Source organism: Musca autumnalis, unplaced genomic scaffold, assembly GCF_047663935.1.
Source record: "Musca autumnalis isolate F117 unplaced genomic scaffold, ASM4766393v1 scaffold_1, whole genome shotgun sequence".
NCBI classification, from domain to species: domain Eukaryota; kingdom Metazoa; phylum Arthropoda; class Insecta; order Diptera; family Muscidae; genus Musca; species Musca autumnalis.
Window position 1 is genome coordinate 137,965,002 of NW_027411644.1, and position 18,401 is coordinate 137,983,402.

Genomic DNA, 18,401 nt, shown 5'->3' on the forward strand with positions numbered 1-18,401 from the left:
TTTGATATAATTTGGCACATTTATTTCCAGACCGAATTCAGTCACACATTCCAAATATCATTGAAATCGGACTTATATATCGTGTTTGGAGCAGAAAATACACGAAATCGGCCGAACATATATATGGGAGCTATATCCAAATCTGAACCGATTTCGATATAATTTGGCTCATTTATTTCTAGACTGAATTCAGTCACACATTCCAAATTTCATCGAAATCGGAAATATATAGCGTGTTTGGTACAGAAAATACGTGAAATCGGCCGAAAATATATATGGGAGCTATATCCAAATCCGGACTGATTTCAATATAATTTTGCACACTTATTTGTAGACAAAATTCAGTCACACATTCAAAATTTCATCAAAATTGGACGTATATAGCGTGTTTGGTGCAGCAAATACGTGAAAACGGGCGAAAATATATATGGGAGCTATATCCAAATCTGAACCGATTTTCACCAAAAGCAATAGCGTTCTTCCTATGGCTAAAAAAGTTGTAGTCCCCAATTTTCAGCTGAATAGGACAAAAAATGCGACCTGTATGTTGCGAACAAAAATACATGGACAGACGGACAGACAGACAAACGGACGGACACGCATAAATCGACTCAGAAAGTGATTATATGTATATCCCCAAAAGGAACTGTGGGTCTATTTCGTTTCCTTTAGTATGTTACATACAAATGCACAAATACATAATACCCCTTACCACTGTGTGGTGTAGGGTATAAAAAGTAATCATGAGTGCAAGTGATTGCGGACTGCATCTTTGTTTGTAGCCAAAAATCATGAGTACAAGTGACTATATCTGAATATGTGAAAGAAGCGATGGTTTTTACAAGGCATGGTGCAGCGAGGATGCTGTTGCTATTTTGCATCTTAATAACGTCTTTTGTATAATTCTGCGCAAGTGAGTAAAGAAGCATTTATTAAGATGTTTGTGGGTATTTTTGAGTAATAAAAGCTATTTTCTAGCATAAAAAGTAATTTCTTATTTGGTTTTATTTGCTCTCAATCGCTTTTTAAAATAATAATTTGAGTTATACCATTGTTTTTATAGTCATTATATTTCAATATTTAAATTTGCTCGAAATACTACCAAACTTCTGTTTTTTGAAAAATACATATGGGTTTGGATTTGAATTCGAATCGTCTTAGAGAAAAAGTCCATAAATGTAAATTAAAAGCTGCCACAACACATTCAAATAATTTTTCCAAATGCTTGCTTGCGAATCAATTTTTAAATGAACCGAAAAATCAATTCAAAATATGTACATTCTATAGAATATATATTTATTCACTACAAAGAACTAATGCAAAATGTGTGCTTCAGAAGTAAATTAGACAGTATCCTCACTGCACCACGCCCTTGTAAAAATCATGACTTCTTTCACGTAAAAATATGTAGTCCGAAATCACTTGCACTTACAATTCAACTACTTCTTTGGCTACAAACATTTTGCTCGGTTGTAATACCATTTTTTATTATTAAACTATGCAAAAATATAAAATTTGTTAAATTGTCAAATATTTTATGTACAATTCAATATTTTATTGCATAAATTTGTTGCATTAAGGGAAGAACTTAATGTCGGATTTTTTTATGCGGCTCCCCCTAAAGTGTTTAGTTTGGTTAGATTTTGAGATTGTCAAAGTTTGAGCACATATGAAATATGTTAATACGTGCCTCGATGTTTTGAAAATCTCGATTTTTTGGCTATTTGGCGGCCCATATCTCGGAAGTAGTTAAAGCTATTTACCCGCATTAGACATTAAATTAAAGGTCATTCTTTTCTTAACATTTCTTGCTTAACAACAAAATACCTAGGTATTACTGAATTCGATATAATAAAGCCAATGTCCCGAATAACGCCTTGGGCAAAAATGGAGTATATTGTAAAAAATTAGTTTCTTCATATATTGCACTGTGTGTAATTTTTTGAGTCATGTTTTATTAACCACATTTTGACACCGCAGTGGGATAGAAGACCACCGTGACCGTGTCACGAGCTACTCTCTAATGTTTTTGGGAGTACCGTTTAACAGTTACGTTAGTCAACGTTTAATGCTAACGTTTTACAAGATGATTTGTACTAATTGCCCCGATTTATTGCTTACAAAGTTTCACTTTTCCCATTCAACGCGACATACACAGCTAATTTTACCTCGATTTACCTCTTCGATATTTGAGCGATCGTATAGAGTTGCACGTATTTGGAACCAGCTTCCTCCATTATTGCGCACATTTTCGTACACGGTACATGTATTTAAACAAAAATATACAGATTTTGTTTTAAATCAGGTCTTATAAGTTATCCACAATAGTGGCACCAAGTATAGTAGTTCTCTTAGTTGATTTATATATTTTGTATGCTTATTACTGTTAACATATACACGCAGAAAAATTTATGTTAGAAATATGCTTGGATCCAAACAATTATATGTTTGGGACCGGTTGCAAACGAATATATGTTTGGATCCAAACATAATATGTTTGGGTCCAAACAAATATATGTTTGCAACATTTTGTAACATATCTCAATTTGATATGTTTGGGTAATACATATATTTTATGTTAGAACATCTTGTTTTGTTGTTGTTAACCAACATAGCAGGCGAATAGGATAAGAAGAAATGGAATGAATTATTTTGTTTTTTCTTTCTTCAGTGTTTTAGTTGCCAGTGTAGCGTCAAGACGGTAAAGTGAGTGAGTGTTTTGTGTTTTCTTAAAGAAATTGTGTTTTTAGTAAATTAAATGCCCAATACATTTTATAATTGAATCGAAAAGTTGAATGAAATTATTTTATTGGACAAGGAAGAAATCGCATTTAATATTGGTAATTACATACATATGTATGTATGTATATTTGAAATATGGTATATCCATATTTATTTATTACATAATCATATGATTCCAGATGCCGATTCCCCACTGATGATGTCAACTTTGAGTAAAATTTGTTTTATTTCACAACTAAGGAGAAGCGTTCAACTACGTTTCTATATATTTTTATACCCTCCACCATAGGATGGGGGTATATTAAGTTTGTCACTACGTTTGTAACTACTCGAAATAATCATTGTAGACCCCACAAAGTATATATATTCTTGATCAGCGTGCAATTCTACATCGATATAGCCATGTCCGTCCGTCTGTCCGTCTGTGGAAATCACTCTAGCGTCCGAACGGATTGACGTAGGTTGATGAAACTTTGGGAAAATATATTATATGTACGTAGGACTTTTGGTATTGAAAGCGGGCTCTGTAGGTCCACGCTTTCGTATAGCCCCCATACAAAATGACGCGTGACGCGTCGTCGTTTTAAGGAATTTTTAAGATATTTGTCCCATTTTACCACCGAATTGGTTGTAATTTGGTACTTTGTGTCTCCAGAGGCCAAAAAACATTCCTACCAAAGTTGGGTTATATAGGTCCACGTTTTGGTATAGCCCCCATATAAGGCCCCATATAAAGTACGCGTCATTTTAATATATTTTGAATGTATTAGACCCATTTGACCACAGAATTGGTTGTAATTTGGTATTTTGTGTCTCCAGAGACCAAAAAACATTCCTACCAAAGTTGGGTTATATAGGTCCACGTTTTGGTATAGCCCCCATATAAGGCACAATATAAAGTACGCGTCATTTTAATATATTTTGAACGTATTAGACCCATTTGACCACGGAATTGGTTGTAATTTGGTATTTTGTGTCTTCAGAGGCCAGAAAACATTCCTACCAAAGTTGGGTTATATAGGTCCACGTTTTGGTATAGCCCCCACATAAGGCCCCTTATAAAGTACGCGTCATTTTAATATATTTTGAATATATCCGACCCATTTGACCAAAGAATCGGTTGTAACTTTGTATTTGTGTTTCCAGAGGCTAAGAAACATTTCTACCATAAAATGTTTATATAGGTCCACGTGTTGATATAGCCCCCTTAATACGATATCTCCCGATTTTCGATATTTTGAAGGTTTTAGCCTCAGTATCACACCGAGATGGCTGAAATTTGGTATTTAGTCTTCTTTAGGCTTATAAAACTTTCGCCCAGAAATTTGTAGGTATAGGTCCACGCCATCATATAGCCCCGATAGAACGGTACCTTCGGAATTTCGGTTTTTTGAAAGTTGTGGTCACATTAATCCACCGAAATGGCTGGAATTTTTGGTGGAGGGTATAAAAAGTTCGGCCCGGCCGAACTTAACGCTTTTCTTACTTGTTCTTTTTAAAAGTGTGACTATTTACAAATTATTTCAATCAGTTTTTCTTTTATTAAAGTGTGTTATGTATTTTATTGGAATTTTGTATGTACCTATGTGTATGTTGTTGTTGTGCCTTTTAATAAACAACAAAAACACCAACATTTGTGTGTATATTATTGAGATATCAAGTGAGCTCTTACTGAGAGCAAGAGAGCATACATTTCAAAGTGTTTTACATTGAAATTTACGCTCCCTTGCTCTCAGTAATCGCCCATGGTGCATGTGTTTGTTTTTTTATGGCTTTTGGGTTTGTATTTGTTTGCACCCAAACATTAAAATTGTTTCCACCCAGACATATATTTGTTTCACCCAAACATATTTTTGTTTGCACCCAACCATAAAATTGTTTCCACCCAAACATATTTTTGTTTGCACCCAAACATACATATGTTTGCACCCAAACATACATATGTTTGCACCCAAACATATATATGTTTGCACCCAAACATATATTTGTTTCCACCCAGACATCTGTTTGTTTGCGTGTATATACATTTTTTTCCTCAGTTTGGATTTTTTATACATTGGGGAACCAAATTCTTGGTCTTAAATTGTTAAGTTTATATTTAATATTAATTGCTTGAAATCATGTTGTATGATCCATTGAATTAAAGTAGAACTTACTGTAATGTAATTATTTGGCTGCCTTCAGCTTTTGCATTAAGTAAATAAAAATGAAATGAATTAATCTCAGAGGCAAAGTTGTAGCACATCTAAAAAGAAAAAAATTGTGAAGACGTAAACTCCATCAAACTTTATCTTCTAGGTCATAATCGTCAAGACGTAATTTCTTTTTAAATTTTATCTCGGGTTTTGGTCTACAGATATCAAACTGATCATATAACCGCGAAAGTTGATGAGATAGGAAAAAACGCCGACGCACACTGGTCGAAACCACTGATCTAGCGGCGCGAAAGTCAAAAAATCGAACTATAAAATTGCGAAATATTTTCCATTGTATCGATTACAGACACTTTGCAAAGATTTTGTTTTTTCATTTTTGTTGTTGTAAATATTCACTCAGTTATTCACTATCAAATACAAGAGTTTTTGCTGCATCAGATTTTAAAAAAAACTGTTGCAATAAAATTAACTTGATTTTTGTTTAAATGTTAAATAAATTCGTAATGAAACTGGACAAGATTTATTTTTTATTAATAGCAGAGGGTGTGATTTAAATTATAAAAATTAGTTTGGGGTCTGGAGGTACTTAGTTATATAGCAAACAATTTTCAAAAAAATTAATTTGTTAGTGTTTATATGGGTTGTACGCGCTTGTTCCATAGAGTGCATCTTGTAAACTTAGCCGAACTTAGGCTCGATTATTTTTTGGGGAATGAAATTGGACTCTCTGGATACGGAATAACCACATTAGGGCTGCAAATATTTGCAAATCTTTTGATGACTGCACTTTTAAACTAAGGGATTTTGCATGAAATTCATACAAATTTCGCTGTGCATTTGTATGGGACCTAAATCAAAATATGGACCTATCTTGAGAAATGTTTGCAAGGAGGAGTTTTACCCCCGGAGACACTATTATACCATATTATAGCTAAATATGTTATTAAATATGGGATAACAAGTAAAAATTCAACGAATCGGAGGTACCATATACGGGGCTACATCGAAACATAAATCCGTGTTGAAAATGTTTTGTAAGAAGATTTTATACGCACTGAGAACACGGAATGCAAAATTACAGCCAAGTTGGTTTAAAAGTGTGGTCTCGATATTCAAAATACCTTAAATTGGGAGGTAAGGTTACATGGAGGCTATATCAAAACGTGCACCTATGTCCATAATTTTTGGTGAAAATATTTTGTGACTACTAGGAACCCTAAGTACCAAATTAAGTTAATTTGCTACGAAATTGTGGCTTAAATCCTCAATATACCGAAAATCTTAAGGTACCGTTATATGGGGGCTATACCAAAACATCACCCGATATTGTTCATATTTGGCCCATTATTACCCACAGGTACAAGCTGAGTTTGTGCCAAATTTCAGTGACGTATCTCAATTCGTTTGCATGTTATTGATTTCGCGCCGCTAGATCAGTGCTTTCGACCACCGTGCGACGCCTCAAAAAGGCGGGAAGAGAGATGTACATTGTTGGTAGTTTACAGAATCCAAAATTTCCAATGATACCGCCCCTTATAACTTCAATACATCAGTATCCATCATTCTGATATGGACCAAATCCCTACGATTATATGTTTTTCAAGACCCAGACTTCTGACTTTTGCAAATAGATGATGCAACTGCATTCTAAACTTTGAATTTTATTAAATTGACAACTGAAATGTGAAGAAATTTCCATTAGTTTTGAAATGTTTGACCCTCGGGCCCATATCCATGCTTCTCCCGTACGACCCGCCAATCCCCCGAAGAAGTACGTATGACTGATATCAGTTTCAAAAGTTTATTCACTTTTAATCTTCCCAAAACAAATACAAATAATTTGAATCATACAAAAAAATTATATTTTACAAAATATTGAAGATTTTAGCATCGGTTTGTTTCAGTTGCATATGTTTTGACCATTAAATTTTAAGGCGTGTTATGTATTTTCATATTTTTTAACATTTTTTGTTGTATAACGTGTCAAAACTTTTTATATTCTTATATTTGAGACAATGAACTATAAAAAATTGCACAAAAATACTTAATTTTACTTTAAAAAATATTTTAAATAAAATTTCCTAAAACGTGCAATTTTGTTGCAAATGTATTGGCCACCATTGTATAATATAAAAAGACATTTTATTTCTTTGGTGACCCATAGTGAAATTTGACGAAGAATATTTTTGTCTTTGGCGTCATCTCTCTAAAATTATGTTTAGTGGGACAATTTTGAATAAACTCAGATGAAGTCCGACTTTAACCTTAAAACGTGTTTTTCATTTTTAGAGATTCCTGGCGATTAGATAAGATTTACAGATTTGGTGTATTCTGAGACCTATGTATAGTAAAATTTTATGGCGAACAATCTTGTAGAATATTTGGATTTGTTATGATCATATATTAAAGGAGTTTTTTAAAGATGTTCGAAAAATTAATACGATATCTCCCGATTTTCGATATTTTGAAGGTTTTAGCCTCAGTATCACACCGAGATGGCTGAAATTTGGTATTTAGTCTTCTTTAGGCTTATAAAACTTTCGCCCAGAAATTTGTAGGTATAGGTCCACGCCATCATATAGCCCCGATAGAACGGTACCTTCGGAATTTCGGTTTTTTGAAAGTTGTGGTCACATTAATCCACCGAAATGGCTGGAATTTTTGGTGGAGGGTATAAAAAGTTCGGCCCGGCCGAACTTAACGCTTTTCTTACTTGTTCTTTTTAAAAGTGTGACTATTTACAAATTATTTCAATCAGTTTTTCTTTTATTAAAGTGTGTTATGTATTTTATTGGAATTTTGTATGTACCTATGTGTATGTTGTTGTTGTGCCTTTTAATAAACAACAAAAACACCAACATTTGTGTGTATATTATTGAGATATCAAGTGAGCTCTTACTGAGAGCAAGAGAGCATACATTTCAAAGTGTTTTACATTGAAATTTACGCTCCCTTGCTCTCAGTAATCGCCCATGGTGCATGTGTTTGTTTTTTTATGGCTTTTGGGTTTGTATTTGTTTGCACCCAAACATTAAAATTGTTTCCACCCAGACATATATTTGTTTCACCCAAACATATTTTTGTTTGCACCCAACCATAAAATTGTTTCCACCCAAACATATTTTTGTTTGCACCCAAACATACATATGTTTGCACCCAAACATACATATGTTTGCACCCAAACATATATATGTTTGCACCCAAACATATATTTGTTTCCACCCAGACATCTGTTTGTTTGCGTGTATATACATTTTTTTCCTCAGTTTGGATTTTTTATACATTGGGGAACCAAATTCTTGGTCTTAAATTGTTAAGTTTATATTTAATATTAATTGCTTGAAATCATGTTGTATGATCCATTGAATTAAAGTAGAACTTACTGTAATGTAATTATTTGGCTGCCTTCAGCTTTTGCATTAAGTAAATAAAAATGAAATGAATTAATCTCAGAGGCAAAGTTGTAGCACATCTAAAAAGAAAAAAATTGTGAAGACGTAAACTCCATCAAACTTTATCTTCTAGGTCATAATCGTCAAGACGTAATTTCTTTTTAAATTTTATCTCGGGTTTTGGTCTACAGATATCAAACTGATCATATAACCGCGAAAGTTGATGAGATAGGAAAAAACGCCGACGCACACTGGTCGAAACCATTGATCTAGCGGCGCGAAAGTCAAAAAATCGAACTATAAAATTGCGAAATATTTTCCATTGTATCGATTACAGACACTTTGCAAAGATTTTGTTTTTTCATTTTTGTTGTTGTAAATATTCACTCAGTTATTCACTATCAAATACAAGAGTTTTTGCTGCATCAGATTTTAAAAAAAACTGTTGCAATAAAATTAACTTGATTTTTGTTTAAATGTTAAATAAATTCGTAATGAAACTGGACAAGATTTATTTTTTATTAATAGCAGAGGGTGTGATTTAAATTATAAAAATTAGTTTGGGGTCTGGAGGTACTTAGTTATATAGCAAACAATTTTCAAAAAAATTAATTTGTTAGTGTTTATATGGGTTGTACGCGCTTGTTCCATAGAGTGCATCTTGTAAACTTAGCCGAACTTAGGCTCGATTATTTTTTGGGGAATGAAATTGGACTCTCTGGATACGGAATAACCACATTAGGGCTGCAAATATTTGCAAATCTTTTGATGACTGCACTTTTAAACTAAGGGATTTTGCATGAAATTCATACAAATTTCGCTGTGCATTTGTATGGGACCTAAATCAAAATATGGACCTATCTTGAGAAATGTTTGCAAGGAGGAGTTTTACCCCCGGAGACACTATTATACCATATTATAGCTAAATATGTTATTAAATATGGGATAACAAGTAAAAATTCAACGAATCGGAGGTACCATATACGGGGCTACATCGAAACATAAATCCGTGTTGAAAATGTTTTGTAAGAAGATTTTATACGCACTGAGAACACGGAATGCAAAATTACAGCCAAGTTGGTTTAAAAGTGTGGTCTCGATATTCAAAATACCTTAAATTGGGAGGTAAGGTTACATGGAGGCTATATCAAAACGTGCACCTATGTCCATAATTTTTGGTGAAAATATTTTGTGACTACTAGGAACCCTAAGTACCAAATTAAGTTAATTTGCTACGAAATTGTGGCTTAAATCCTCAATATACCGAAAATCTTAAGGTACCGTTATATGGGGGCTATACCAAAACATCACCCGATATTGTTCATATTTGGCCCATTATTACCCACAGGTACAAGCTGAGTTTGTGCCAAATTTCAGTGACGTATCTCAATTCGTTTGCATGTTATTGATTTCGCGCCGCTAGATCAGTGCTTTCGACCACCGTGCGACGCCTCAAAAAGGCGGGAAGAGAGATGTACATTGTTGGTAGTTTACAGAATCCAAAATTTCCAATGATACCGCCCCTTATAACTTCAATACATCAGTATCCATCATTCTGATATGGACCAAATCCCTACGATTATATGTTTTTCAAGACCCAGACTTCTGACTTTTGCAAATAGATGATGCAACTGCATTCTAAACTTTGAATTTTATTAAATTGACAACTGAAATGTGAAGAAATTTCCATTAGTTTTGAAATGTTTGACCCTCGGGCCCATATCCATGCTTCTCCCGTACGACCCGCCAATCCCCCGAAGAAGTACGTATGACTGATATCAGTTTCAAAAGTTTATTCACTTTTAATCTTCCCAAAACAAATACAAATAATTTGAATCATACAAAAAAATTATATTTTACAAAATATTGAAGATTTTAGCATCGGATTTGTTTCAGTTGCATATGTTTTGACCATTAAATTTTAAGGCGTGTTATGTATTTTCATATTTTTTAACATTTTTTGTTGTATAACGTGTCAAAACTTTTTATATTCTTATATTTGAGACAATGAACTATAAAAAATTGCACAAAAATACTTAATTTTACTTAATTTCCTAAAACGTGCAATTTTGTTGCAAATGTATTGGCCACCATTGTATAATATAAAAAGACATTTTATTTCTTTGGTGACCCATAGTGAAATTTGACGAAGAATATTTTTGTCTTTGGCGTCATCTCTCTAAAATTATGTTTAGTGGGACAATTTTGAATAAACTCAGATGAAGTCCGACTTTAACCTTAAAACGTGTTTTTCATTTTTAGAGATTCCTGGCGATTAGATAAGATTTACAGATTTGGTGTATTCTGAGACCTATGTATAGTAAAATTTTATGGCGAACAATCTTGTAGAATATTTGGATTTGTTATGATCATATATTAAAGGAGTTTTTTAAAGATGTTCGAAAAATGGACCAAAAAGACCGAAAAAAATAACCCCAGATCCTCCTCTGTAAAGTTGCCAAAGACACTATGTACCTAAAACGCAAGGATTCCAAGATATCTTAACTCGAATATTTCGAAAAAAACTAGAAATAGGCGGAACTTGCCTCGCCTACTTTGGTTACTTTCCCATGTAAACTTTAAAACGCCGATACACGTGTCTCATATTTTTAGCTCTACTTCCATAATCTACTCAGTTTTCCTTGTCATTTTGTTGTTGTCGCACAATGTAATAAAGATATTGTACTGCATAAATTTTATTTTAAATTAGTAAAGGTGGGAGTAAAGTTTATAATATTCTTGTCATTATCGTAGTGGGCATAAGTTACATATGTTAATTTTTTTATTTTGTTTTATTCTGACATAAAAATATTCTGAATATGAAGCAAAATATTCTGCAACATGTTTTTTATTTCGATTACCAAAGATTCTAAAATGTTTGTTCGCACAGAAAGTTATTTTTGCACCCGCTAATAAATTGAATAAAAACGCCTTTGTTTTCGTTTTAAAATTCACAAGATTTTTTATTTCGATCGGTTGGTATGCTAGTTATTTGTCAACTAACCAACGATAATAACAATCCCTTCTTGTAGGGCCACACAACAAAGAAACAAAATGAGTTTTGAAACACATAAGAACGACGAACAAAATACCTTGATCAATAATTGAACGATCAAAACATTAAAATACGAATATTCACAAAAAACAAAATAAAGGGCTACAGTTGCTGATCTGTATGTACGAATTTGCATACAAACAGAACTGACCAAACGAAACAACAGTGTTGTTATTGCCCTTCAAACATAAAACGAACGACGAAACTAATAACAGACAAATGCCTAACATGTAGGCAATGTTGTTGTTGTTTCTCGTCACAACGAACACGACACAAAAGGAAGTAATGACAAGAAATACACACATTAGGGTGGGACGAACGAACAAAACATTAAGATGGGCCGAATTAATCGTAAAAATTAAAAAAGTTAACAAATTTCGAATTAAATTAAAATAAATAATAAAATCAAAGACCCAATACATAAAACAACAAAAATCTACAAAAACATAAAAGCGATCTCCTCCAACATCCTCCGCCCGTTGAAACGTCTAGGTTCAAGAACCATATTGGTAATGGAGCAACATTGTGGATTGGGAGACAACACGACCTTCTGGCTATAGGTGGTTTTCCTTCGACGAAAAATGTGGAACGATTCCCGGGTTTATGACGGAATGACCAGACTTTCTGCAACGACGATAGAACGAATTTGACGATTGTTCGGGAACTTGTGTGTGTGTTTGCGTATGAACTCTATTCCAAGTGGAGCTGCGTGGGCGACATGTTGCAAAGAGTGGCGTTTCAAAGGTCGATATATTGGAAAGCTGTCGGAGATACAAAAAACAAAGCGATTATTCGTATACATATTAGAATGTGACAAATGCTTATCCATAATGTCCGAAATGACATTGTTTTCACAACTAGCGTTATTGGAGACGGTAGTCTTGCTTAGTTCTGGACGGTTTATGGCGAACGCATCTCTAGTACCAAGCCAATTGGATCCTTCTCCTGGGATAAACGAGCAAGTACGAATCAAAAACGGGATTGACGAATCCGGAACACAACAACAACGATATATAATATCAGCGGGTTTACTTTTCGCTGGTAAATGTTTCCAAAATGCAATTCGAGTTTCTTCTTTGAATTTTGTGATATGATTTGTCACAAACCAGTTCCGAGCAGTCGAGTATAATTTAAGCCGATGAAGTTCTATCTCGGAATCGGTCCAAAAAAGCAACGGTGAGACGAAGTTTACTATCTTGTATTTTAATTTGAGCCACGTTTTGCAGAAGAAAACGACAGCATACAATGTAAAACGATGTAAAGAACGATCTTTGATGGCTGCTACTTTTGAAGATCTAAAATTCCAAAAAATGTTTGATTTTTGGATATGAGGGGCAAAAATGATCTTTTAGTGACATCGGGCAACTCGAAACTATACAGGAAAACATCTTGCAGTGGTCTCCAGGACATACCAAATGTTTTGCTAATATTTTTTATGACGATTTCCTCATCATCATTCGAAGTGAGCGACGCATGGTTGCTATTCCATTCAGTCAATTTGATACCATGCCATTTGAGGATTTCTATCAACTCGTCCCGTTTTAGGGCTAGAGTTTCAATGTTATCGGCGCCAGTTAGTATGTCATCGACGTAAAGATCTTGTCCCAAGATGTACTAGGATGAAATATGCTATGTTTATCTGTAATGAGAAACGAACTACGATTTACGAAAAAAGAGGCGGCCGATAAGCCATTATTGACAGTGTTAAATTGGGATACCTTCATATAATCATCTCTGTTATTTCTCCACAATACGAGTTGATATTTTCGATCTTGTTCATCAATGCGAAACTGCCGATGTATTATTGAGACATCTGCACTGAGAGCGTATTTGTGTAAACGAAACGAAAATAGTGTGGTGATAAGATCCTGCTGAATTCTTGGAACGACCATCAATATATCATTCAACGAATGATTCGACGAAGTGCGAACGAAACCATCAAATACGACTCGAAGTTTTCTAGAACCACTACATATGTGTTTTGAGAATGGAATGATGAGAAATAACATAAAGCGAACTATCCAACGATTGAGTGTAGGGCCACATGTGTCCGAGCGACACATATTCTTTCACGAATTCTTCATGCATCGATTTCAAAATTGAGTCACGTTCAAATCGTCTTTCGAGCGACAGAAAACGTCTACGAGCTATTTTAAATGAGTTACCAATACTATTGGGTAATTTCTTGAATGGAAGACGAACTTTTTCTCTTCCATAAGAATAAAAATGACTATTTTCCACAAAATGATCTTTGCATACTTGTTCATCTTCAGTATATGTTGGAGAAGACTTCGAATATTTATCAATTTCCCAGAATGTTTTCAACAAATCATCAATATTTTGTTCTTCAAGTGTACTTACAGCCAAATTACACGTAAACGAATTTGAACTGGAACGACTGGACGAAGAACCACCAACTATCCATCCGAAAACTGTGTTTGTAAGACATGGCAGACCATTTCCGAACGAAATTTTGCCATCCAACAACAAGTCAAAGAATACTTCGGCACTCAGTCCCAGCAAAAATTCGGATCCATTAGTCATTACGTAACCCATTACAAAGTAATGTAAACAACTTCTTTTCCCATTACAAGTAATCTGAAAAGTAATGGCATACTTAAAAAAATTACAAGGCAAACCTACTTACTTTGCTCCTCACTAAGTAATGAGGACGGTGGCACAGTGAGTGTGTGTCCGACTATAAATCCTAGGGTTGTGTGTTCAACGCTCACTGTCGGCACGCGAGTTTTTTTTTAAATTAAAAAATAACAGTTCATTGTGCACATTTAAGTTCTTAAGCAACCCTTAATACTCGTGTGCGTGGCATAGTGTATAGTGTCTTTGGCAAGAAATCAGAGGGTTCGTGTGTTCAACTCGCACAGCGAGCGGAATATAATAAAGTAAAATAAAAGTAAGACGTGTGATGAAATTAAAAAAAAATCTCTACATCAACGTTCTAAAAATAAAATTTTTTTCAACTTACTTTTCAACTTCTAGTGGCCACAGAATAACTAGTTATTCTAGTGGTCATAAAATAACTACAAACTGAGTGCGACATGCCCTTGTAAAAATAATGGGGAAGAAAGGGGGTTTGCAAGTTACGGCTGCCAAAAATCCCTTACAAAACCCATGATTTTGGGAGGACTTTTTTGCTGGGGGAGCACGTCGATAGGTTGAGGCTTGTAGAACAACGGATCTGCAAGTTCAATATTCGTCGGAATCTTCCATTGCGTTGTACTGAGAAATTCACCAGGCTGACGAGACGAAATGTTTTTAGTAACAGCAAATGTTGAGGACCACACGAACGAACTACTTCTTGATTTTATTGTAGTCTCGACAGAAAACTTAATTGCAGTTCGAACTTCTGCAATTCCCGATATTTCTTGAGAGAATGGACGAAATTTAAGTTTGAGTCTCTTTGCTGTTTCTTCCGATATAAAATTGAGTTCCGAACAAGAATCTAATAATGCTCTTACCGATTGAAATGTACCACAATTGTCCTTCATAAGAATCACTGCAGTCGGAATTATTGCTCTTTTGTAAATATTTAGCCAATCGTTGGTGATAGGGTCGAATGGGTAAAAGAGCAGGTTTGGTCTAAAAATGTGCATTGCTAGCATAATTTCTTTGTAAAATAGTTATGGATTTATCATGAATTTGTTTTGGCAATATGTTTGTTTTAATATCAGTTATTGTTTCAGTAGTGTTAGTATCACTACTGTAACCAATTATGGGTTTTTTGGATTGGGTTGAGGTGTAGAAATTTTGTGAGGATGTAGCTTCATATTAGCACATTTTTCACAATTGGGTTTATAGGTGTTTTTCGCACCGCACCCATAACAAAATATGGATCTCTCTTTGAGGCAATCCACCCACAGATGTCCTGGTGCATCACAATTTCAGCATTTACATACTACTGGGACTGTTTTAATTGCATCAACAGAAACCTGATTATTCAAATTGGAATCATTGTCTAATGGACAATCTAATTCTGCAACACTTTTTCTTGGAAATGAAGTGTTCATGGTTTTGTTAACTATCTGTCTTCGGCAACCATCGTCGCTAAACAAATTTTCTCTCATTTGAATAAGTTTTCTCAAATGGGCCATTGAAAATATCGGTACGTACAATAATTCGTGCCTGATTTCAGGACGCAAATTTCTCTTAATTATTTCAATCAATTTTTGTTCATCAATAGGTGTAGACAAACGAACAGAATCATAAAATGATTCGAAACTTTCGCCAGGTTTTTGTTTCCGGCTGCGAAGTTCCTCGCGAATGTCGGCGTCTGTTTTGAAGTCTTTATGGTAGCGTAAAGCTGCACAAAAGTCTTCCCAGACAATAGTTTGGACCTGCTTTCTGTAGCGCCAAAACCATTCCCTGGCCTTGCCGGTTAGGAGAATGTGTAAGTTTTTCATATAGCAGAGTAATCATTATCAAAATTGTCATTAGTTAGAGACTTCAGTCGGTATATGAACTCTTCCACATTTAAACCTTTAACTGAGCCATCAAATTGTAAATTCCAATTTCTTATAATGGATGTGATTTTGTCAGCTCCAATATAAGAATTACTGCTGCTGTAGGATGCTTGGTTTGTATTATTAGTAGGAACCTCATGATTATTTTTATGATGTTGATCTTGATCAACATTATGCTGTTGATTATTTGGATTTGTCGTGTTATTGACATTTAGGTTCTGAAGCATATTAGCAATGCTTGACTCTATCATTCGACTAATTCTATTGTAATCTACACCTTTATTTTTATTTGTCTTGCTGTGTGATGTATTTGAATTTGAGTGGACAGGAGTCATATTGCCTTCTATTTGATCTATGCCATTATCTAACGAGTCTCTAAACTGATTGTAATCTGGAAGCAAATTTCTAGTGGTGCTTCTAGTATTGTACTGTTTGGTAATGGCACCACGACCTCTACCACGAGTAGCAGTTTTGTTGGCCTTTGGATTTTGTTGAGATGTATTTATCAATTCATTTCCCTCATTAAGGGAAGTTTGAGAGTTTTCGTTACGTGTGTTTAAGTTTCGTAATTCCGACAGCTGAAACTGCCTCTTACACATTGGACATTCAGAATAAGACGAAATGCAAGTTCTGTGAAAATAATGAGCGCAATGCGAAATTATTACACAGTCTTGGTCATCTAGTAAATCTTCTTTACTTAGAAAACATAATAAAGAAGGCTCACTGGCTGCAGAAGCAGACGGTGTAGGAGATCTTAACACAGACATTCTTGGTTAAACGTTCAAACGCCAAATTTTTAGGTTTTTTAAATGGTGCAATTTGTTCGAAATCGAATAATATTTATGCAAATTGTGAATAATTAAATTCATAAAAAGTTTGTGTTTTTGTATTCAGTGGTGGCTACTAGGGAAAAGAGGAGAATATTTGAATATCATCGTAAAAGGAAAAAAATACTGGGCTATGGATGTGTTTTCCCAAAAATTATTGTATTTATGATTAGGCAAACCAAAATTGAATTCTACTTCTTGTTTCACTGAATTCTCTTGACGTTTAATGGACATTAACTGCAGACAGCTAGATAATGTAAATCCAGCTAAACGCCAAGTGCCCTTTACCTAAGCTCTTAATCAGATACTCTAATTTTTGTACAACACTTTGAAATGAATTGGGTAGAAAATCTTTAAGAGGAAGTTATCTCAAGAAAGGCATTAAAGATTACTTATCGGTCAATATATTCGTTTTCTTACTCCACAAATAATTGAAGTCCAGAAAAGATCTAAAATGTATTCAAAAGCAAAACTCCAACTACAAAATTTCCAACTCCTACTCATTCCTTGAAATCTACAGGTGTTATGGATCTAAAATAGGCCGTAAATCTACAAAGATTTGCACAAGTTCAGCCCCACGTTGGGCGCCAATTCTGTAATGTACGACCGCCTCGATATTGGCGTAGCAACCGGAATATTTATCATGGCCCAGATGGCATGGACAAATAATTTTTGGTTGCTATGGGTAAGCTGGAATTACCCTTTTTTATCATAAGGTAATGGTTCTTGTATCCCACGATCTATCATACTATTGTGAAGTGATGAATATTCAATTCATTCTACTATAAATCTCTGATGTTTTAAGATTTTAGCCTCTCAACCCTCCCAAACCGTGTACCTGCTTGGGCTAACTTTTAGCACGCACCCATATCTTCCATTCCCTAGCTTTGCCTTACCACATTATGAAAACACTGAATGATTTTCTTAGAAATCCATATTTAATACTCCATAAAAATTCAAGACATATTCAATATACAAAAATCGGTAGTTTATATCTAAATCGATATAATGTTTAATTATAATATTAAGATTGCATAATTATAAGTAAATATAAATTAAACCGAATATATGTACAAAAATATACTTTGACTAATATGTATTTTATTATGCCACCCTAATATACGGAAGAATATATATTGTACTGAAGAAATGTAAAAGATAACATTACATTTTGTTTTGATCACAACTTTTATCTTTATAAGTCTGAGCGGAATAGGCAAATTTGAATGAAGAATTAAGGAAACAAATTTTCTTCTTTGTTGTGTTCACCAAATTGTAATGTGTATCAATTGGATATACCTAAATGGGCAAATAGAATGAAGAAATAAAGGAAGCAAATTTAGGATTTTGTTTTGATTACTAATTCTGATCCGTATCAATTACTAATGAGACAAAAAACAAAAACGATCGCAAAGGAGAATACTAGTTTTGTAGGTGGTGTGCAGGTAGACAAAAAAATATGTTACATTGGTACTCACCAATGACGTTGACGCTGAAGTTCTCGAGGCCTCGCAGAAGTTCGACGTTTTTTTTTTCGATATTATACACCTTATTATTGTTGTAAAAAATATGATGATGTTATTGTTGCAAAAAGTACATAATAATGAAATTGTGGAGAATGATGTGTATAGTATTTGCCTTGTTGATTCATTCATAACTTCTATACCCAGTTGCTTCGTTTATAAATGCCTTTGGTATATGCCGGAACTTTACAGGGTGGACAATTATTATGTCTACAGAATACTTAGGTG

At 34.2% G+C, this 18,401-nt stretch overlaps 1 protein-coding gene across 1 annotated transcript in view; it reads right to left on the minus strand.

The window, feature by feature from the left end:
- LOC141386963 (alpha/beta hydrolase domain-containing protein 17B) overlaps positions 1 to 18,401 on the minus strand; it is a 388,243-nt gene that overhangs the window by 145,610 nt on the left and 224,232 nt on the right. The gene's annotated exons all lie outside the window — the stretch shown is intronic.